This window comes from Periplaneta americana, chromosome 16, assembly GCF_040183065.1.
Source record: "Periplaneta americana isolate PAMFEO1 chromosome 16, P.americana_PAMFEO1_priV1, whole genome shotgun sequence".
Classification (NCBI taxonomy): domain Eukaryota; kingdom Metazoa; phylum Arthropoda; class Insecta; order Blattodea; family Blattidae; genus Periplaneta; species Periplaneta americana.
This window is the reverse complement of record NC_091132.1, coordinates 184,903,427-184,928,481: the sequence shown is the minus strand read 5'-3', so window position 1 is coordinate 184,928,481 and position 25,055 is coordinate 184,903,427. Positions and strand designations below refer to the sequence as shown.

General features: G+C 35.8%; 1 protein-coding gene and 1 long non-coding RNA gene across 2 annotated transcripts in view; both read right to left on the bottom strand.

Annotated features, from left to right (window-relative positions):
* The window catches only part of Sou (required for meiotic nuclear division 5 protein souji), an 81,613-nt gene that overhangs the window by 3,869 nt on the left and 52,689 nt on the right, over positions 1 to 25,055 (bottom strand). The gene's annotated exons all lie outside the window — the stretch shown is intronic.
* On the bottom strand, positions 16,278 to 24,940 carry LOC138692227 (uncharacterized). The gene is made up of 3 exons (XR_011330031.1): positions 22,379 to 24,940; positions 19,096 to 19,389; positions 16,278 to 17,583 (listed from the first exon to the last, which is right to left on the bottom strand). It is a non-coding gene; the product is annotated as an uncharacterized lncRNA (long non-coding RNA).

Here is a 25,055-nt window from a genome sequence, read left to right as displayed (position 1 = left end):
CTTCTGCAGTCGTTTCTTGCATGTTGGCAACGTTGCTGCCAGCATCAAGATGGCTGACAGCGTTCTGCTCGTTAATGTTTTTAAAATAATTATACACCTTAAACACTATTTTCCGTGCCTGCTTGTGCAATACTTATCTTTTTACAGTCTCTTCTTCCATTTATTTACCTTACACACACAGTAAATGTTAGTTTTACTTATTCAATGTATTGAAACACTCGCACGTGAACAAACTAACTCAGGAAGTGCTTGTTATAGACTGATTCTGATTGGTTCTACTGTACAAGCTTGTGACGTCACATACCAGAAATGCTACGGCGCATATAGCAGATAACCGCCTTCCAAAATGCCGTCTAGTCTAGTCCCATCCTTTCTTCCCTGTTGTTAGTTTTTGTATATTCTTCCTGTCTCAATATGATTTTCATTTCTTTGTAACTTATTAATTATTTTAAACCATTTAAATTGCTAAACATTTCCTGTCTCACTATCTCGTTACTTTTCCTCATTATAATTTTATCTATCAAATTTATATTAATTTCCTCAATTTTTTTCCATAACCAATTTAGTCTTGGACTGCTTACATTATTTTCTAATTAACGTAAAGTGGGGTGACTTTGAACGCTGAGGCGACTTTGAACAGTAAGTTAGCGACTTTCTAAATTAAATGCTGTACCCAATTGCGAAAATACTGTTTAAATTGTCAATAAATTAGTTCAGTTTTTTCGCAATTGGGTACAGCATTTAATTTAGAAAGGCGCTAAATTGCTGTTCAAAGTCACCTCGGCGTTCAAAGTCACCCCACTTTACGGTATTTTATCCAATTTGACTTAGTTTTCAGTTTGTAGGTATCTTAAACATCTTTTCAAGATATCATTTTCTTCTTTCTCTACGATATAACCCAAAAATTTAATAAATTTTCCTAACTAATATTGTTTCCCTACTACCCTCCATCCTCATTTCCAATCTGGCTGCTATATTTGAGGCATTCCATGGGATCCCCAAATATTTCTTACAAAATTTAGATCTTATTATATCTATATTTACTTCTGATAAGTAATTTCTCCATATCTCAACATTATATAATATCTTTGCTTCAATCATGGCTCTGTAAATATCATTTAATCTTTTGCTATCTATTTTGGGCCATTTTTTAAACATTTGTCTATTGCTGTTAGTGTCATTTCCTTTATTTACGGTATTTTTATTTTGTTCTTTCCAATCTCCTTTGCTATCTAATTATCATCATCATCATCCTTCACGAATTAGGCCTCTGTAGACCTGTTTTGGCCCCATCTGGCAGTCTTCTAAAAGGTCTTCCTGGTTGACGATGTCCTCTAGGTTTATACTGCATCATAATTTTTGGGATTCTTGAATTTTCCATTCTTCTTACATGATCTAGCCAATTTAATTTGTATCTGCTGATTTTTTTCTTTACTGACTCTACTTCTAATTGTTCTAAAATTTCTTCATTCCTTTTTCGGTCTAAAAGAGTATATCCTGCTGTCCTCCTGAAAAAATTCATTTCCGTTGCTTTGATTCTGTTCATGTCTTTTTTCTTTAATGTCCAAATCTCACTTCCGTATAAAAGGGAGGGTAATGCTAGTGTATTATATATTTTTATTCTTATAGATTTTTGTACTAATTTAGCTTTTAATGTATTGTTTATTATTCCAAGAATTTGTGTAAATTTGGTAATTTTCTTGTTCACATCTTTTTCATTTTGATAAGATATTTCACAACCCAGATAATTGAAATTTTGTACTTGTTCGAGGCATTGGTTATTGTGTATTATCTTACTTCTGACTGGGTCTTGTCTTAAAAATGCCATTACTTTTGATTTTTGTGCTGAAATTTCCATCCCAAAATATTTTAATATGTTATTTAATGTACCATATATAATCCTCTTTGTAAATTATCCTCTGAATTGGAAATTATGACTTGATCATCGGCATAGAGTAAGGTATTTAATGTTAGAGCACTGGTTATTTTGATTCCTGATGTGTAGATTTGGTTCCATTTTAAAATAATTTCATTTATACAAATATTAAATAAAGTTGGCGATAGTGGACAACCTTGTCAATCTCCATTATTAACTAATTTTATGCTCAACCATGCCGAAATGTAGTAATTATACACCTGGTAGCAGTCCTTTAATACATATCATTAAAGTACAGGTGTTCAGCCAATGACAAGTCAGCTTTGTACCGTTATAAAACCGCAAGTATCGATTATTCTCGGATATGCAATCGAAAGAGAATTAGCGAAAAGTCACGGAGGCTGGAAATCCAATACTGTCGCAGAAGGTTATGTTCTGTTACTATAATAATTAGCGTTAATTGTAAATAATATTCAAATAAATTCAATTTGTCATCTCGTTTTTCAATGTCGAATTCAATAATCAAGGTCAAGTTTAGCGGGATTACATCAAGGTCAATGACATTATTGTTCCTCGGAAAAAATCAATACTTTCGCGTCTGCGCACATCTCACAATTCACGACCTAGAACAAGGTCACTTCCGATCTTGTCAGATACAAATAAAATGTATACATCTGAATAATTTCAAGTTAGAAATATGGTCGAGCATAAAAAGTCGTATGAAACTTGCCTATAATGGTAATTAAGACGCTCGTATGAATATTATGAAACTCGCTTGCGCTCGTTTCATAAACATCCATACTCGCTTCTTAATTACTATCATTATAAGCTCGTTGCATAATGTACTATTCTTTCGGATATACAGTTATTTATTTTGACACTTATTTTGCTGTCTGTGTAGATTTCTATTATATTTTGTAATAGCAAATTTGGAATATTTTTATCTTGTAATATGTCGAATAAAAGGTCTCTTCGGACTTTATCAAAAGCTTTCACAAAATCAATAAAAGCTATATGGGTTTCTAAATTAAATTCTCTTCTCAGGGAAAATTACATTACTTTCAAGCCTCAAAAAAAGCAGTAAAAGGAGTATAAGGATTGCTATCTAATATTACACATAAATAACTGGGTTATATATAACTCAGGTTCTACTGTACGTAATTACCAAATAACCTGGCTTTATCACAGACTGATATCAACTTGTGTGTCACAGGCTACAAGAGGCGGAACGCAGGGGCAAGGGCAAGGCAACACGCCATGACGATTCCCAGGTGATCACAAGCCTCAAGCAGGAGATACAGCGCCTCACAGAAGAGAAGAGACTGTGCCAGCTTCAACACCACCGCAAGAAGGGCCTTGATCCTGCACCCCTTCGCCAGTCAATCTGCAGGGCAATGTCTCTAGAATCAGTGCTAAAAGCTACAATGGTCCAGACCGATGTATTACGATCCACACACGTGACCTCAGAACCTCACCCTGCTTGCAGCACTTCCTCTGGAAACTCTACACCTCATCCTGATTCAAAGACTGTTTGCATCGCTTCTGGTAACTCTGAACCTCACCCTAATCCCAACAGTGTTTGCACTGCTTCTGGTAATGCTCATCCTGATTCAAAGACTGTTTGCATCGCTTCTGATAATTCTGAACCTCACTCTGATCCCAACACTGTTTCCACTGCTTCTGGTAACTCTCAACCTGATTCAAAGACTGTTTGCACCACTTCTGATAATTATGAACCTCATTGCACAACTTCTGATAACTCTGAACCTCACCCTGATCCCAACAGTGTCTGCACTGCTTCTGGTAACTCTCATCTTGATTCAAAGACTGTTTGCACCACTTCTGATAACCCTGAACCTCGCCCTGATCCCAACACTATTAGCAGTGATTTTGAGAACTCCGAACCTCACCTTCAGTCCGACTCTGCTCCTGCACAAACATTTGACGCTATTGATATTCCGTCATCAAAGATGCAAATCTTGCTGACGAATCGCAAGAGCAGAGTTGGTGGCCACCGCTTGGAAGTGAGATCCAAGTCTCTGGAAGCTCCAATGATCCAGACTGCCCCCCTTACTATGAGTGAATCTGCCCCTCAACTGTGATGAACTATGCGAGTGTAGCATAATGTAAAGAGTGGACAAAGTTACCTTATCCAGTGTGCTTGTAAGCCATGGAGAACGACATTTGAACCTGAGTATGGACACGAGGCCAATAGCCTCACTAGCATAGACTGTGCATTCTAGTCAGAAAGGCAGCTTTGAACTGTGGTATGTACAGTGCTGCCACAATTGACGTAAATAAACGCTGTACTGTTTTGCAATGACTCATTTATATTGCTGAAAACCAGAATTCTGAGCACAACTTATCACCTTTTGTCCCTTTCCTTCAGAAATTCGTCCACATAAACATCTTACATAGTAGTAGCAGCAGTATCGGAAGCAGCAGCAGTAGTAGTATTAGCAGCACAGTCTAATATCATACAGTCACGAAGCTTGAGGTGATATTTTGCATTTCTCACGATACAGCGCTCCAAGCAGTTAGCAACTCAGAGTACTAGGAATAATAGATTGTGCTGGTACTACTTCGCATTGTCTGTGATGAGGCAACAGTATGCATATCCAACTATGCTTTAGACTAGACCTCTCACTCTCCGAAAGTTAGCCTAGGTTAGAAGCTATCATGTTATATTAGTTACTTATATGGGCCAATCTTCTATATTTTCCCACACCACACACTGGACTGACGTCTAATTTTCGCTTCTTTATGAGTTAGATGAGTCAAATCAAAAGGACAGCTAAATGACATGAGAACAAGGTATGTGACAAGGTTAGTGCGTAAGTGTCGTGAAGCCGAAGAATGTGAATAGGCTTCAATGATTTAAGTGCGTTTTCTCTCCTGTGTGTAGTGCAGGGAAGTATCCAAGTTTCACTAAAAAAAAATAATGTACTTGGAACAACTGGATAATACGCACGGCAGACCAACATCGATAGTCGACTCTACTCGCTGGCCACTAGTCACCCGACCATACCGAGCCGCATCAAACAAAATATAATCGAAATGGTGGTAGTCAAATTCGCGACTATATTCTTAAATAATTCACTCCATTAGTCAAGTTCAAGGTTTTATGTAGTACAACGGCGGTTTTTTGAATGCATTAAGAGAACATGAAGATGTAATAAGATAATAAACTAGGTTATCACAAGGAAATTAACAGGAAAAAAGGTGTGTTTCACAGAATACCATTAAAATGACGGAAAGTAAATTTCCGGTTAATGTTCGCCAAACCGTAAAGTACGTAATTATGACAGCGTTGCTGTTTTATTTCTCGCCTATAGAAAAATACCTAGCCTTTTACGAAAAAAAATTTAGGGACCATGAAATGATTCACCGCTTACATTATAGGCCTATTATTTATTAACAATATTACGAATCAAAAACTGTCATATTATATAATTTTAACTACTACATGGACGAATGAAATCAAGCTAACCTAACCAAAGCTAACCTAACCTAACCAAAGCTAACCTAACCTAACCTAACCTAACCAAAGCTAAGCTAACCTAACCAAAACTAACCTAACCTAACCAAAGCTAATCTAACCTAACCAAAGCTAACCTAACCTAAGCTAAGCTAAGCTAACCTAACCTAACACAACATAACCTTCGTAAATGCAAGGCCTGTAACCGGAGCAAGAAGGGATCTCAATCATTTAATCTGCAAGTACACGCAAAAATAAATTCAAGTAAGGATCACGCTCCCACTGCATGAGAGGTTCGCGCATGCGCTACAGCAAAACTGTTTCTGTCCCGAGCCTCTCATCTAAGGCACTCGTCATAATTTACTCGCAATATTTACCCAAATACACATTGTCGCTAACAGTGGTGCTATCTCTCAATAATGTTCAGAACGAAGGAGGTAGACAGAGAAAGAAAAAATTCCTCCCGCCAACTACGCCACACACCAACGTCATGTTCTTATGTTGGTGACATTGTGTATTTACTTAAATTTGGTGGTAAACGTAACGGCACGGTTCAAAGCGACCGTGCTAATTCTCCAGTATAGCGATGTACTTTTATTTACAATAGGTAACAAACACTAATGTAGCAAAGGGTAACCCCTACGGCGTGAATCGGAGTCACATGGTTATCTTGGTTCAGACATGGCCATCATGACAATCATCTAATATAAATAGGCCTACATGTTCAAAGTTCTAAAAAACAAAGGACTTGGCATTAAACTCATGTTAAACGTGCATGTATATATAACCTTGTCCAATGTCGGCCATATCATGACTAAATGTGATGTCGTGCCGTAATCTGTCTTTCTCGTTAGCCAAGAGGTTAACACTTTGGTTTCATTTGAGTGAAGTAATTAACTAGCTCGTCTTTTACTTCTTAAGTAGATACAAAAATGGAATATTTTAATTAAATTTTCGGAAGTAGTGACGTCATAAAGGACATCATACCTTTCGATCTTATCTTTAAATTTACCAACAACTTTTAAAGAAAATGTCGCTAAGCAAGTGTTTCTCGAATTGCTCAAAGCATTTCACATAGGCCCTACAAATCATCAACGAAAAAAGGTAAATAGGCTATTAAAAACTTGATAAATATGCCTCAAGCGATTAAAATAATGAAAAATCGTGGTGACATTATGTTGAAAATGAAGCATTTGCTTTTAATGCGATTATATGATTACAATATAAAAAGAGACGAACTTATTTAATCTTCCAATTAACTTCTCATGTTCTTTTTTTTATTTAAGTTAACGACGCTGTATCAACTACTGCCTTATTTGATGTCGATGGAATCGGTGATAGCGTGATTATATTCGGCGATACGAGACCGAGAATTCGACATAGGTAGATTATCTGACATTCACCTTACAGTTGGGAAAAAGTCCAACCAGGTAATCTGCGCAAGCAGGAATCGAACACAGTTCCGAGCGCAACTCCGAATCGGCAGGCAAGCGCCGATAGCACCCTTCCCATTTCCTATGTATAGGCCTACATAACATTTCAACATCAGCATCAACTTCCAGAATAACTGTAAGCAAAACGACTACAACTGTTGACCATCGTCATAAAAGTAATCAAAAGCGTGTCAGATGTTAATTTCAATATTGCAAATTGATTAGGGTTGTAAAATTCTATAGACAAACATGGCGCCCCATTTAAACACGTAATTCGATTTTCACTGCATTTTGAAATAGTTAACATGTTTTCCTGTTAAAGTCCTATAAGAAATGTACTCGATTTGGTACAATTTTCATTAAATTCTATCAATGCGACAATGTTAAGGGATAACATTTCTTGTAATACTTCATCTTGTTCCAAGTTACAAATTAAAAGAATCTGTGTAATGGTAATAGCTAGACTTCATTTCTGGAATTTTTCATCATAAAAGATAATAGGCTAGTTGACATGACTGACATTCATTTTGCAACTAACTAGAAATTGCGATAATTATTTCGTTTACATTGTTAAGAAACACGAGATTTAATTGTTAGGAGTTCTAACAGATAACGTAATAATTGTTTCTCTCCCGGGGGAGAGAGTCATCTCACCTGTCAAATGTTCCTGCCCCCCTTTTCTTTCCTACTCTCTTGTCTCTTTTTCTTCTCCTTTACTTCTTGAACTAAATTGTCCTAAAATGTTGTATATTCTACTTCATATAATATTTACTTTTAAGTAGATTTGATATATTTCTAAACTTGCACAGCTGAAACTATAAACCAAACCGAACCGCCATCACGAGCTGTTGTCATGCAAATGTTGCCAGGAAAGTCAGTGTCGCCAACTTCAAAATTGATACGGCAATAGTTTCATACACGAAGAAAAACAATAAAAGTACCAGACAATTACAAAATACAATTTTTATATTTATAAACTATATCCACTACTTACACAGATTATTTAAAGATGAGTTTCCTCTTCATCACTTACGGTTATCAAAAAACACTAATTGGCGACACTGAGGAATATGGCTGGAAACATTACTAAATACCAACTCTGATTAAACATTACTGCCGTGCTGAACGAATTTAATGTTATTACGAAAGTCATTAAGTATAAATTCATGTAATTTACAACCGGAATGTTATGATACCGTAAGCAGCAACCGTAAATACATATAACTGAGAGCCGTAAATTTTTATAAATTTATTGAATCCACATTGGCAACCCTGGCTGCTAAACATGGAGAAATTGTTCCTGGAGCGCCTCTCGAGTGATGATGATGATCTATTCTCGTGTTCCATAATTATGAGGTTCGAGTCACGTCCTTACTTGAAAAACTTCCTCCACATACATAGGCCGATTGAAAAAAAAAAAAAAAAAAAAAAAACTAACAATAAAAATAGAGTCCAGCGTATCAAGGCATAGATCCAGAAACAAATTTGGTTAGTTTCTATGGATCCACGGACCTCAGACAGGTGTGGCCTTCCATTCTTATTGGGGGTTGAATATGTACAATACAACCACCAACTATTAAAGCCAGGGTGTCCTCAAATAGTAATTTGCTCATCATGTTGAAAGCAAAATATATTAGTTTGGGTACAGAAATGTAAAAACATAATTTTCCTATCCTATTCTAAAGCTGCAATCCAAGCCATCAGTTTAACTACATCCACTAAAATGGGAAAAAAATTAAAGAACTCTATTACATGGTAAAACAAATTCAAAATTTAAATAAGAATATTTTCTGACGGACAGTGGGTGGGGGGGGGGGGGTCCCAATGTGGGTTGAATGATAATGAGAAAACTGTTGGCAAGAAAGGAATCATAAAACTACAAAATTTCATACGAATCTATTAAATCAACACCAACCATCACAATTCAGTAATAAAACACATTGAATTCATTGAAAGATTTAAAATTAATTCTTGATCTACCTCGAAAAGCTGCTGTGGTCATGTTCAGGTTGGTCACGATTGCTTTAGTGAACACTTATCACTGAATCGGTTTATTGACTTCTCCTAAATGCTCGTTATGCACAAAGGAACAGAATACGGACATGGAACACGTGACAAATTGCGAATCTCTCGAGGCTTTTGTGGATCTTACGGCAAAATATTGGGAAGCAAGAAGGAAGATAACTTCATTATTAGATCCTAGATACACTAGGATTGCCAACTTTTTTTTAGAAGAAAACACGAGAGACTAAGAAATCGACAAAATTTCACATATAAAATAGACAAATTATTTGTATTAAGTTATTGAAAAACAACTTTATTCTACGCTTGGCCAGTTAGGCTTAAATTAAGAGTATTTTAAGACAGATTTTGTCTCACGTAATAGTTGAAGTCGACTGCAGTTTTCAGCTCTGATTTGATAAATGTGGCATGCTCATGTTTCGAACATCTGTCCAATTATCGTTCATGAGACGAAATGTATGAGGATTACAACTTGGTATGTTTAAAACAAAACTAGCTAGTATTTCCAAATGTTGTTATTTTCTAATGCCAGGCGTTTGACAATAAAGTCATTTGACCTCTTGCACTCCAATATTTTTCAAAGATACTATCATGGTCAGCCACTGAACCACAGATTTTGAGGTGATCCGAATCCATTTCTTGGTTTGAGTTGCACAATGGACAGTTAGGGGACTGATATATTCCAATTCTATGCAGGTGTTTGGCCAAACAATCATGGCCTGTTGCCAATCTAAATGCAGCTACAGACGATTTTCGTGGTAAATCGGGAATTAACTGTGGATTATGATGCAAAGTTCCATTTTTTCCCTTGGGATTGTGTTATCAAATTTTGTTTGTTGAAGTCTAAGTATGTAGATTTAATAAATCTTTTCACAGAGTAATATGTAGATTTAGTAACAGGTCTGTAAATAGCAGTGCTGCCCTTCTTTGCTAAAGCATCTGCGTTCTCGTTTCCCAGGATTCCACAATGGGATGGTATCCATTGGAATACAATTCTTTTATTGAGTGTTATTAATTGAGAGAGCATTTTAGTTATTTCTGCTGTTTGAGATGAAAGTGTGTGTTTAGAGACTATTGATAGAATAGCTGCTTTGGAGTCTGACAATATAACTGCATTTTTAAATTTATTGATGTGGCATAGAAGATTACTGAGACTTTCACTTATTGCAACGATTTCTCCATCAAAACTTGTTGTTCCATATCCAAGAGATCTATAAAGTGAGAAGAGACAGCACGTAACACCTGCACCGGCACATTGTTCTCTGGAGATCAAGGATCCGTCAGTGTATAAATGAAGCCAGTTTTGTGGAGGGTACCTAGTATTAATTGTCTCTAAAGACAATTGTTTCATTATTTCAGTGTTTACTTCTGATTTCAGTATTTCTTCTGTTAAATTTAGATTATATTCTATATTTAATAGAGTTAAAGGGTTTGGTTTAATTTGTAAAGTTTTCTTTTAAATTCGGAATATTGATTTTCTGTTTAATTCTTGAACCATGGATATGAAACTTTTTTCGAGTTTTCAATCTACAGAGAGGACTGTATGAATGCCAATTGTTTCCTGGTAATCTCATAAGTTTTTCATATTGAATCAGTGCTTTTTCTTCTATTGTCATTTTGATGCTGTTAATATTAGTGAGGAATCTCATAGAATGTATCGGAGTTGTTTTGATTCCACCAGTAATGAGCCTGAGAGCTTGGTTTTGGACATATTCTATTTCGTTTACGAAAGGTGAAGTAATTAAAATTTTTCCGCAGTATGTCAGCACTGGCTGTATAAACATTGTATTTCCAAATGTATAACATTAACACAGTTTGATTTTAAACGGGTGAGCACTAAAATCCATTTCTGGCAAGCATTACTTTAATGCCTATCTTGACCAACAGAATTCATCATATAATTAATCATCATTCACGGCAAAATCAAATGTTAAAATAAATATTTTTACATTATGCAGAAAACAGGACGAATGTCGTGAAGCACTCCGTCTTTCTGCCTTAGAAACATTACAAATCCACTACCCACAAGACAAATGGCTGCATGTGTACATTGACGGCTCCCAAATAGAAAAACACGGGCCCACTGGAGCCGGAATTCATTACCAACTGTTTTCTACCTATCTCACTCTAGGCAACAACCATACACCTTTTGATGGAGAAGTAAGAGCCATATGTGCTGCTGTGAAACAACTGTTGTGCAGGTCCTTCCCATTTCCAAACATTGTCCTCCTCAGTGACTCAAAAGCAGCGATATCTGCAATTGGAAACTACTTACTACAACCAGCTAATGATGACATTCAACAATGCAGAGAAGACATCAAGAAACTAAATAAAATTGTACATCTGCAATGGATACCTTCTCACTGCGGTATTGCCGGGAATGAAGCAGCAGACTTTCTGGCAAAGAAAGGAACAACTATCCCCCTTTCATATTCTAACATGCTGCCATTCCATAGAGCAGGCATCTCAAGGCCAACGCATAAAAATTGTTACACAGAGCAAATGTAGATAGCGCAGTCAGCTGAAGAGATAAGCACAATACCCGAAGATAGCCGATCGCTGATTCATGTCACATGCATGAGCGAGCTAAGTTGTAACTGTCGCGGGAGAAATTCCACAAAGCTGCACTTTTGATTTGTACTGTCACAATAGACGGTTGTTTTCGGAAGGAATAAAATTTCTTAAGTAGTTTACAGTAATAATAATAATAATAACTTTATTTTCTAATTATATATTAATGAGTAAAAAGAAATCTGAAGCATGAATAACCATACATGTTACGTAATTATTTAAGCACAAGGAACTGGCAACCCTACCGCATTATATCCTGGTCTAGTTGCCTCATAAGTGGTGTCTTGTTGGTATCACTTGTGAGGTTCAGACCTTTCTTCAGACAGTTGACTAAACAACAACAATACTTCATTTCTAGTAAATGGTTTTTGGTATGTATTTTTTTAAGTTTATATTATATTTAATGAAATAAAAATTCAATTAAATAGTAATAATAAAAATTACAATTAAACAGGTTGGTTGTTAAGGTACGCATTCTTACGATACGTCAATATTAATATAATAATTACAATAATAGTTAAATAATATGATTCGTAATATTTTCAATAATTAACAATACCAAAACGTCTTAGAAATTCACTGTTATTTTAAATTAGTACTATTCAAATCTTAAATCTGGTCTCAAATTCTTTTCTAAAGTCCTTCAGTAGTTCATTATATTTGTTACTGGTCTTGATTCAAATTAGGTAACAATTAGGTTAATGAAGTGGTAAATTGACTCCCACAATTTCACTTTCCCTTTCTTCATATATTTGTGGTAATAAGGACATTCTTTCTCGGAGATGGAGACATCGTAGCGGTTGCAGATGTCTATTCAAACGACGCGGTCAATGACGTCATCCAGAGATACACAAACTGCTCCCGCATCTTGTTCCACTCTTACATTAAAAAAGAGAGAGAGGAGGAAGTGCTCCGAGAAGGCCCTATTGAGACGTCTGCCATAGAGCATCTACAAATATAAGAAGTCGAGTGAGACAATGTTTCCATAAGAGTTCGGAGGAACAAATTAAAGATAAACACTGGAAGGACGCACTCAACTCCACTCTCCCCGAATGGCCCAGAGAAGCTCTTGCGACGTTCCGCGCCGCAGTAGGTCATGACTGTCTGGCTAATCACCTCCACCGCCTGGGTGTATTATCCAGCCCCCACTGCATGCTCTGTGGATGTTCCGACACCATGGACTCAAACCACATCAAGACTTGTCCAGCACTTTCATCTGCCAGCTTTGTGGATAGGTACTGGGAGGCCAGAGGAAGAATGCAGCAGTGCTGACATCCTCTCCTTCGTAGTTTCACTTGCACATTGTTCACTTTATTTCGTTTTCTTTCCTTTTAGTTTTTATCGCCATTGTACGGCCAATGACTCTAATAATGTGCCACTGCACTGAATAAAAAAAAAAAAAACATTATGCAGAAATAAGGGAGAAAAATGCTCGAAGAGAAGAATAATATGGGAGCCGGGAGACTTAAAAATTAGGGGCAAATACAGGAGATCCCAGGAAATACGGGAGGGTTGGCAACCCTAAGATACACATATGCACATAATTTGCTTCGATTTGCATATTTGTAACAGTTTAAATTTAAAACAACAAAAGTTTTTAAAATTCTTTATAGATACGGTATTCAGAAGAAAGGAACCTGGAACAACTGTACTGATGTTGCACGAACAACACAAGGGCTATGGTGAGGAAAACAGCAGGTGCAGTGACGCGTATCAAGATGGTTGCAGAAAATTGTAGAAGCAGGCACTGTATTTTACATCGTCACACATTAGCTGTGAAAAAAAATGCAACAGTCCCTCAAAATCGTCTTTCATGAAACAGTAAAGATTACAAATTTCAACAAATCGAGGTTTCTCAATTCAAAGACTTTTCAAGTGAAGACATGGGAAACCTTCACAAATCCCTAATTCTCCATACAGATCTAAAATGGCTTACTTGTGGATGCACCTTATCACGAGTCTTCGAACTGAGGACTGAAGTACGAGCTTTCATCATAGACCATCACACTGAATTGGAAAATTGGTTGAGCAACCAACGATGGTTATTCATGCTCGCTGTCATTAAAATATATATATATATAAAACATATGAAAGCTAGTACTGGCACCAGAGTGCTGCATTGGAGTTAAATCGGTCGCTTGAACTCGGTCGAATGTCGCACGCTCGAGTGAGATACGATCGGTCGTGATACGCTCGTAATAAATAGAAGCACAGTACAAGGTCATCTCACCGACATGTCTTATCTTGTATGGAAGGCGACAGATAAGATACACATATGTTTTGCTCACACGGTAAAAATAAGGCTTTATTTTCTGCGTTTATGACAAACGTCTAATGGAAGTACCAAAACAGTAACATGAAGTTATAAATAAAATACTATGAAAAACTTCGATATACAGTTTTTATTGCTAATTAATAATTATTCAATATTTGATTTGCCACATATATAATATGATAGGTCCATACATAGTGTTCCGCCTATATATTGCGACAATGTAGAAACGTTTTACAAAATATTATTGATATAGATTAATAACAATATTAGTACAGAGATAACGTCACAGAAAATATAATAAAACGAATAATCATGCTGCACAACTGTTACAGATGCAAAGATTGATACACTAATTATTAGAGATTATTATTACTACTAGAAAACTTGATACGGTTCTTGCATTATCGTGATTGTGTTCTCCATTTATAATAATTACATTTACATCCAATAACATCTATCAGATGTGGCAAAAATAAAATCACTCCTGTGGGGGGGGGGGGGGGAAACATTTACCTACAACATTTATATTACATTTTAAAGCAAGTTTTGTAGTTGTACTATGGAGAGGTTAGTTAGTTTTGAAATGATAAACATCTATGATGTTACTACACAGTTCATCACTGTAACAAGAACGAATATCTAACGCTCGGCTTATACCGTTCGAGGATTTATCGCTCGTGACAATTTTACCCATCATGCATGTGCGCTACCTATTGGATTATGCTATGAACTACTTGGCGCTCGAGCGAAAACATCCGATGCAGACCTCTGTATCTCATTCTACTCAGTGCACAGTGGTCCAGAACGCAAATCTGGAGGGATAAAATTAGCAACTTCTCTTGTATCCAACTAGGGTTGCCAACCATCCGGATTTTTTCCGGATTGTCAGGAAATCAGCCGTCTATGCAGGAAAAAAATTAAATTTTCAGGACGTTTAATGTCCGGAAACTGTCCACCCTACCCCATTATCTCCTGGCCTAGTTGCCTCATGAGAGATGTCTTATCAAGGGCGCCTGCAGAATCCAATCTCAGTGGTAGCAAGATGATTAGAAAATCAGAGGAAATGGGACAAGGAGAAAGTAAATTGAACATACAAAATGGCCAGTTCTGAAATATAAATTATCCTGCGCATATTCACAATTTGAAGCACTCACTTTTGTGAACTGTTTACCGAGGGTTTGAGAAAACATGTATCGAACTCATTAAAAAAAAAAAAAAAACTCGTAAAAATTAAAACTTGCTACCACTGGCTACCCCCTGTAGACACCCTTGTGCCTTATTGGTGTTACTTATGAGATTCAAACTTGTCTTCGGACTGTTGCCTAAACAACAACAACAACAATGTCCGAAATTTTGCTCATTGCAATATTATATTTTGAAATTTCATATTGATTATTATTCATTATTAGAGATCACACATAGTTTTCAATGGCTTGGTAGTAAATCAATATTTGAATAACTTGAGCGATTCTGATGTGCATCTCTTTAAGAAGGAAGCACTGAATGTGTATCAGAGGGCCATTGACTATTTGCAAAAATGGTTTGATTACAATTCTTGACTTCTTAAGACAATCACTTTTCTAAGCCTTAATGATACTTTCACATTCAGTGTCCTTACTGAAATAAACTTGAATAGCTTATATTATAGAGCGTGACATTGAAGATGTTAATGAGATTTATTTAATCTTTAAGATACCTTGACCTCCAAAATATTCTCTCCAACCAGAATCAAATACTTTATATGATTTATAACCTAAAAATAAAGGCATGTTAGATATACCATAATCTTTTTGGTTAAAGTAGTTAAAGGTTTTTTTGGAAGTTATTTTGCTATTTTTTATGAATATAGAACTGGACTTTGAAAATGGTGATGCATTGTACCAAGAGTATTGCCTATTGAAAGAGATGATGCCGGTACTAAAAGATCTACCAGCTCCTCAAGAATGCTGAGACACTGTTTTGAAGACACGTAGTGTGCCAAACTTAAAGAAAATTGCTGAACACAAACATGCTCTTCCAATTAGCAATGCTCATGTGGAGCGAGTTAAAAAAAAATGAATCTCTCGACTGACAAGAGGAACCGGATGAGGCCAGAACTTGGAAAACCAGAACTCTTGGTAAAGACGAACTTTAATATGTCATATAGAGAATATTTTTGATTATGTTTCAACAAACAGAACTAATAAACAAAAACAAAGGAAGCAACAAGTATTCTTTCAAACAATGTTAATGTAGTGTGTGTAGAGACATGTATACTTATCAACCCTGGTGCTTTGCAATGTGTACAGACTTATGGCATGTTCTTTAATATAGGGCTACACCGCTACAACCAAATAATAACATGACAGTAATTCTAATTGTTTAATTCAGCATCAAAATTCATTAAAAGTTTATGTGCTTTTTTATTTTTTAATGTGTCCTGAATTTCCATCCTCTAGAGTTGGCAATCCTATATCCAACAGATTTTTATGAAACTTTGTTCAATAATTACAGATAGCATATGTTTTTTGTGTGGAAAGTCTAGTTATGTGTGTACAATAGGAAGTACCCTATTACTAGGGATATATTTAGACAAAATTGATAACATTTCTCATATCCAACTGATTTTTATGAAACTTTGTATAATAGTTAGAGGGAGTATTTTTTTTTGCGTGAAAACTCTAATTACGTGTGTACGATAAGAAGTATCCCTTTACTAGGGGTGTATTTAGATGAAATTAATAACATCTCTCATATCCAACTGATTTTTATGAAACTTTATACAGAAATTACAGAGAGGATATATTTTTCGTTTACAAACTCTGGTTACGTTTGTGTAAGAGTAACTGTCCCTTTACTGGGGGTGCATTTATAAAAATTAATAACTTCTCTCATATCCAACAGATTTTTATGAACTTTGAACAGAATTTGCAGATAAATTATATTTTTGTGTACAAACTTTCATTACGACTGTATAAGAGAAATACCTCTTTATAGGGAGTGCATTTAAACAAAATTAATAACTTGTCTCCCATCTAACAGATTTTTATGAAGTTGCTGGTAGCATATATTTTTCGTGTACAAATTCCTGATTACATTGTATAAGAGGAACAATCCCTTCAAGAGGAGTGTATTTAGATATAATTAATTATATCTTTAACAGATTTTTACTAAAATTTGAACAGAAGTTAAGGGTAGTATAATCTTTTTCACAGTCAACTGACTTGCGAAACACAATTCTTCTTTCAAAGTTTCTCTGACAAGTAATTTTATCAGTCCGCACCTATTACGCTATCTTTATGAAAAGATTTATGCAGTCTTCCTACTTTTGAAGAATAGCCTCAAAGTGTTTTGAAGTTAAAGGGTTGTTATAACATATAAAAAAGGTGTTGTCAATCCATTCTTTTTAAAATTCTATATCATTATTCATAATAAACACAAAATTATTATTTTTTTTTCAATGATTGTCAGTCACCAGCATGCACACAAGAGTTTCTGTTTTCTATCCAATATTATGTTTGAACATACTACATACCTTAAGCTAAAATTGGCAATAGAAATTTAACATTTAGTCCTTCACATTGCCCCTTCATCTTTCACACTGAATAACTGTCTTGCACTACATGCAAGGCCAACTGGCTGCAGGTCCAACTTCACGATAACATGGTGCTGATATACTGCTGCTTCTGCATTTAGTCTGTTTTGGTGTTTTAGTATGGTGGACACACACGCAGAAAATCCAGTTTCACACAGGTAGGTTCTCACGAAAGGAAGTAGTGCCTTAAGGGCACTTTTTGACTGACAATGACAATGCTGGTATTCTCTCCTTATGCTGCACCAAAATTCCACCAGGAGTTGTTTCTGAAATTGGGATAGTGGGTTGATTTCTAATGGAAGACTCTGAAGATTTACTTCATTTGTCTTCTGGCTTCGTTGACTGAAAACATGGCTGAGGAGTTCAAAGACAGCAATTACAAAAAAAGTTTAACAAAACTGTCATAAATCACTTTGGGTTTAAACCCTGGAGACTAGTTCTTTTATTTTCACAGAAAAACAATCAGGTAGCTGAATGTTAGACAATTACCTTCAGTGTGACGCCTAATGCATGTACACTTGGTCAAAATGAAAGTGGCCAGTCTCTTGAGCAGCAAAAATTTTCTAAGTCCCTTCGGTGAGCGTGCAGTTCACTACCGTAAACCTCTGTGCACCGCTTTAGTAAACTCCATAATACAAGGCGCTGATCTAGGCTACCTCCACAGCATGCTTCGAATCTCCGTAGTGAATTTTTTGTTTTGTCCTTTCTTTTATTTTTTACAGCTCCTTTTAGTGTAATATAGCCAAATAATTTTGCTTGTGTTAATTCATATTACTTACAGATAATTACAAAATTGGTGAATATTTATGGTTATAATTCCAGGAAATCAGGATATATTTTGTCATCAGAATTATGATTTTTCTTCTTGTTTACAATTAGTATGTTTAGGCCCTGATGATCATGGATTTAGATTAGTGTAATAATCATATTCCCTGTAGTACAATTTGCAAATTAATTATTGCCAATTATTTAGCCATCAACATATTTACTAAATAGGCAATAGAGTGCAAAGCAGCAGGGTTAATAAAATTAACACAGCATTTTAATATGAAAGCCTCTAATTGTCGTCTTTTGTGTTACTTCCATCTGGCGTCAAAAGTTTATATTAACAAGAAAAAAATAATAAAGCGAAAAGTATTCTAATGATAAAACATGACGAGAACCTGTTATATTGTCACTGATGCATTTAAAAGGCAACAAAAAAAGTTTAGCAACTCCACGAAGATTTGAACTTGCAATCTCACGAACTCGTTGCTAACGCTCTACCAACTACGCTAAGAGTTTTACTGCAGTCAGAATGGCATTGTAACGAGCAACGGTCATACTCCACTTGAGAATCTGTTATGCAGTATATAGTGTTTGTGTTACAATATTCACTGTTTAAATACTCTGAACGATCTGTCTGTTTTAAATCTCGTATGTGAATTATTTTCTCGGAAGATTTTAGTGATTAATAGTTGTGTTCCCCATTATAAGTACCAGAAGAATATACACAATCTTTTGAATAAAGCCTGGCTGTCCCGAGCGCTCACGGAAATACTCGATTCGAACTTAGTCTCTCAGATGCCGGCCACTTTCATTTTGACCAAGTGTACATAAATAAAAAAAGTTCAGGTCACATGAAATACCAAGGGTGGGTAAAATCTGCCCACAGACAAATACTTCCATTATCAGTCTGTTATATTTCAAATCTAAAACAGAACAAATGTGTATACTTATACTTTATCCTGTTAGAGACAAATAGAGGCAGTGTGAAAACTGTCAGATGTCAGTTATTGCAAAAAAATTTTAGATAATAAAAATGGTGGGCAATTCTTGCCCAACCTTGGTAATGTTAGAGTTAAGTATTTATTAGTAATTACTTACACAACAAACTGTAGGTAGATTTAATGTGGACTTCCTGACACCCATTCACCATGGTTATTGACTTGACTCTCTCAGAACCCGTAAGCAGTGGAAGAGGGTGCACGTAGGATTGTTCACACAGTATCTGTCCATTTAATAAGAATCAGCGACTATAAATTAACGTCTACCTTCTTATAAATCTTCTTCAGATGACTGACTGGCTGTTGCAGTCACTGAGAATTTTCTGGAGACAGTCCTGTTCTGTCACTACTTTATTAAGAAAAAATGTCTCATTATGTGCCCTCTTTATCACATCTGAAAATTAGAAATAGTTATTTTGAACCTTCCTATAAGTATATTTATCATTTTTAGGTCATTACTAGGGACCGAATCTATAGGTTTTTACCTTTTCTTTTTTTCCAAACCCTTTAACTCTATTAAATATAGAATATAATTTAAATTTAACAGAAGAAATACTGAAATCAGAAGTAAACACTGAAATAATGAAACAATTGTCTTTAGAGACAATTAATATTAGTTACCCTCCACAAAACTGGCTTCATTTATACACCGACAGATCCCTTACCTCCAGAGAACAAGGTGCCGGTGCAGGTGTTACGTGCTGTCTCTTCTCACTTTATAGATCTCTTCGATATCGAACAACAAGTTTTGATGGAGAAATCATTGCAATAAGTGAAAGTTTCAGGAATCTTCTTTGCCACATCAATAAATTTAAGAATGCAGTTATATTGTCAGACTCCAAAGCAGCTATTCTATCAATAGTCTCTAAATACACACCTTCATCTCAAACAGCAGAAATAACTAAAATGCTCTCTCAATTAATATCACTCAATAAAAGAATTGTATTCCAATGGATACCATCCCATTGTGGAATCCTGGGAAACGAGAATGTGGATGCTTTAGCAAAGAAGGGCAGCACTGCTACTTACAGACCTGTTACTAAATCTATGTATTACTCTGTGAAGAGATTTATTAAATCTACATACTTAGACTTCAACAAACAAAATTTGATAACACAATCTCAAAGGAAAAAATGGAACTCCCTGCATCATAATCCACAGTTAATTCCCGATTTACCACGAAAATCGTCTGTAGCTGCATTTAGATTGGCAACAGGCCATGATTGTTTGGCCAAACACCTGCATAGAATTGGAATATATCAGTCCCCTAACTGACCATCGTGCAACTCAAACCAAGAAATGGATTCGGAACACCTCAAAATCTGTGCTTCAGTGGCTGGCCATGATAATATCTTTGAAAAATATTGGAGTGCAAGAGATCAAATGACTTTACTGTCAAACGCCTGGCATTAGAAAACAACAACACCTTTTCTTTTTTATTCTCACTTATGGAGGAGAAGGATGGGTATTGACTCAGAGACAAAAACAAATGTTAAATGCAGTGAAAATGGATGGATTGCGTAGGAGTTGCCAAATCTCTAGATTACAAAGGGTTCCAAATGAAACAATACAGAATGTAATGGAACAAGAAGACACATTAGTGGAGCGATTAGAAAAGAGAACGTTGCAATTGTATGGCCATGTTCAGAGAATGCCAGAGGATAGATGGCCCAAATAGATCCTGTCAATGTCTCCATATGGGAGGAAGAAAAAGCAAAGACCTCGCAGTATCTGAAGAGGTGGAGTGGCCAGAGTAATGCAGGAGCAGAATTTGAAAGAAGGCGACTGGCAGGACAGAAGACTTTGGAGGATGGCAATAGGAGGCAACCCCTGAAAAGGGGAGACGTCATTAAAAAGTAAAAAAAGTAAAGTACCTATTATTTTCCTCACTTCTAAACTCATAATTTCTTAGATAATTTTCCGAATCATGGTCATAAGAGTCATATATGTAAATTCTGTTGAACCTAAAAATCTAAATTGGACCTTAAGAACTAAACAAACCTAAATCACAATTAATACGTATTTTTCTATATTTACTGCGTTTTATATAAATATATTTAGAAATTCTGATACATCTTATAAGTTTTATTCTCTTCTGCACTGGAGAAAGCGACCCAATCTGCGGTCTTTACCCCTTCAGTCTTTTGCTGTTTTGGATAAAATGGTTAACAGAGAATTCTGTCTTTCTTTGTATAGCGGGTCGTCCTCTAGAGACTTCACCGTCTCAAGGCACTGATTGGGACCTTATGTATTTTGAAATTTCCACCAATCGCAGATATGACATGCCAGTAGAAGGGGATGAAGTGACTGAATGTTCTCTTGAGGTGAATGAACTGCGAAAAAGTCGCACTGTTGAAATTCGTTAAGTTTTCGGGGATATCCATTGATACAAGGCTGTGATTAAACATGTGCAGGTACGCACTGTGAACTTTTCTGAGATCTCTGTGCAATTTGTCTTATTCTGGTGCTTCTGGTATTAACATTGAATTTTTATAGTTTGTGTTTTGTTAAGCTATGCCAAAATAAGTGAAATCGTATTATGTCCACTGGTGGACAAACTTGAGTTTGATACATTTTCGTATACTGGGTGTTCAGTTCAAAGTATGTCATGGCTCGCTGTACGCCGTCATGTGGCTAGCCGATGAGCCTAGAGAATTCAATCTTCCTACACTTCCGCAGAGGTGTATAACCTATGAGGTAGAGAAGTTGCCTAGCAAGTACGGCGTTCATTCTGAAGAGTACGTACCGATGTGTACGATAACGCCAGTAGTGGCAGGAATGTGAACTGTTTGGAAATACGTACTGTCGGGATATGGGGAGAGGGTTAAGACGATTACTTACGTATTTGTTGACATAACTTCGACGGTCAACATGGACACGGAGCATTTGATTTGTGTTGTGGAATGTTACCGTACGCAACCGATGATAACAAATACCCTGCGTACGACTTGCCCGCGCAAAACACAGTTCGAAAGAGGTTATGATAGCACACAGACCGTACAGACCGCCATCTGTTGCTACGACGTTCAAGTTATACCGTACACGTTCTAAAGTTCAGATTGAAGAACGCCTTGAATAATAGGCAACTTCTCTGACATATTAGCTGAAACTCGCTTCAAATCGGTGACTCAACAACAGTGACGTCATGACACACTTTGAAATGAACACCCAGTAGTTTCGGATACAGTCTTTCACACTGTGAACCCTGATTGTATCAAGTCGTATTCACTAACAGTGTAAATGACTGCTTCAAAGTAGCAGTTGTTTCAAATCTTATTCAGTCCTTTATTGTGTGTTTCATATCGTAGTATATCCAATATTCATGTTATAAAATAGATATGAATACAATTAATTTATTACATTCTTATGTTAGTTATACTTACAATCTGGAGCATTTTTCTCGACAATGCTCCATATTCAAAGCGGACAATACAGTCTCATCCTTGCGAGCTGTGTGTGATGAAAGTTGTTTCCAGTATGGAACAAGAAACTATTGTAGATGACAGTTCAGGAGGACGCCGCAAGAAGCAAAAGCAAGTAAAACATGCACATAAACTGAAATATGAAGCAAGGCACATATAAATAGATTTCAATGAAAAATGCAGGGATTGTGAGACTCTCTACAAACATTTATCACACCCCGGCAATATTCTAATGAATGTAGAAATTCTACCATTTTAATTTAATTTAATTTATTACAATACTGAAACAACATTCAAATCTTCAGGTCTTTACGTCTTTCTTACGCATCAGGGTATTTACTAATTCGTGGGCGGAGGGGAGTTGATTTCGGAGAAGGGAAATGAGCTGAAAACACCCTCGAATTTTTAAAATGTAAAATTACTGTTTCATTTTTTCTATGACCTATAGTAACTTATGGCGAAAAGGAATAGTAAAAAAACAGTAGCTTATTTTAATTGTGTGAAGCTTTAGATTTCTATGCTAACATCATCGATGCATGTGATAACTGGAAATGAGGATGATGATAGTATGGCAAATTGTGGCTGCTTAGAAGAAGGAGGAGGATTCGAAAAAATGTGAAAAAGATTCAAACACCATGAATCCAGCTGGATGGATATTATGAACACCCTGTAGACCTACATCAAAATTTGTTTAATGGGTATATTTCTTTTTTGTATTAACAAAATAATGTTTTATTTAATAAAACAATATTAATGGTTTTTATGCAAACATTTATCTCACTAACTTTCACGTGCATCAACGTCGATTAGTGTAACCATTGGATAAAATTGTCACCTAATCCCTGATTAAACATTTTTACGGTGGATCGACCTCGGTTACGACTTAAATAGGAGGTTAACCACAGTAATCTGTAACCGGCCAAATATGAGCGGTTAAAGGAGATAACCAGCGATTAGTAGAGCAAGTAAAGCAAAATGGCGGCCAGAACCACAGGTGATTATTTCGAAGACGACTATTATTGTGCAGTACTTGAATTACTTGGATAGAGCGTGAGCGTGAAGGTTCTTTAGTGGAAAGAGAGAATTCTTACGAGGAATTAGGTGACAGAAAATTTCAGGAGGGATTTCGTTTATCAAAATCTACAAATGAATCACTTGAAATAACACAAGAACAATCATATTTCTCCTACGGATCGGCTGCTTATATTACGATTCTATGTAACTGTTATTTTCTGTATTTTAAGAGGGAATATTCGAATACCAGTATCTCTTTCTCTGGCTGAACAAAGAGAGGTTATGGATGGATCTTAGGATAATGCACAATTCCCTGGAGTAAATGGGGTCCAAGATCGTACACACATTCCTACCAATCTTCTGCATCCTTTTCCTTTATGGATATTCCATCTTTTTATATAATACATTTAAATCTAGTAATTAAGTCTATCGATACTTTAACCTAACATTGGGATATAATCATTTTTGGATTCAATTTTCCATTTTGTACGATTTTAACCTAACAGTACTGAAAAACAAAGAAATGTAACTCACAAATATAACAGCGCCCAAAGGCAAACAAATGCAACGCGAAAATGTAGGATATGTTCATTTCGATGTAGAACGTAGTGAGCACAGTCGTTTTTAGACGTTGACTATTATCTTTGCAGCGGAATGGATGCTTTCCTTTAGTCATTTTGTAGAAACAGTGTACCATCATAGACTTTACTCTGGTTAAATGAGGTGTCAGCTAGCCGTGTTTTAGTAATCGGTGATTATGAATGGTGCACATAAATTACATTTTAACCACGGCTACTGTTTAACTGTCGTTTCGTAATCTATGATTACTGCGTTTTTAATCAATGTTGATGCACTTCGCCATAAAGATTTCATGACAGCAGAAAGAAGTTATGAACACTCTGTATATCAAAATGTTTAATGTTGAAATTGTAATTTTATATTAACAGATAATGTTTTTCTTTAATAACAAGAATAATTATTGGTTATTTTATGTATTTTCCTAATTAAAAATTTTTAATTACAACATCTATACAATTATTGGATCAAAACGTATTATGTCCAACACATTTCCCTTCAATTTGAAGAACAGAAATGAAAAGTGATTTCATTTTTTCAAGTTCCTTGAAGTACTCCTCAAGCGTAATAACGTCATATTTTCCACTTTGTGAAAAATTACCCAGATTAGGAGTAATCAGTTTTTCGTTCTTCCTGTAAAATTTTGTTTCTTGGACATAATATGATTTGAAACGATGCTCCTCATTTATTACGACAGTGGATTGGAATTGATTCCATTTTTACCACCGAGGGAAAAGTTATGTTATTTGAAATTAGTTGTAAGCATACATTTTTAATAATCATGTAATTTTTGCGACCCCTTTCACAGTTTGGACAAAAAAACCTAAAAAAAAAGAAAAAAACTATTACACCTATTCCAGTGACCTAAAATGGGACTTCTTAAAAACCTACAAATTCGGTCCCTAGCCATTACCTTCTGAGACCTGTTCATCATTATCTCCAATCTGAAACAATATCCTCAAAATCAGTAATTCCTAAAACACTTTCCCTCGCTGTTAGAATCCAGGGCTTAAAAACTGGAATATTTCAGGATTTTGGACTGGACTGC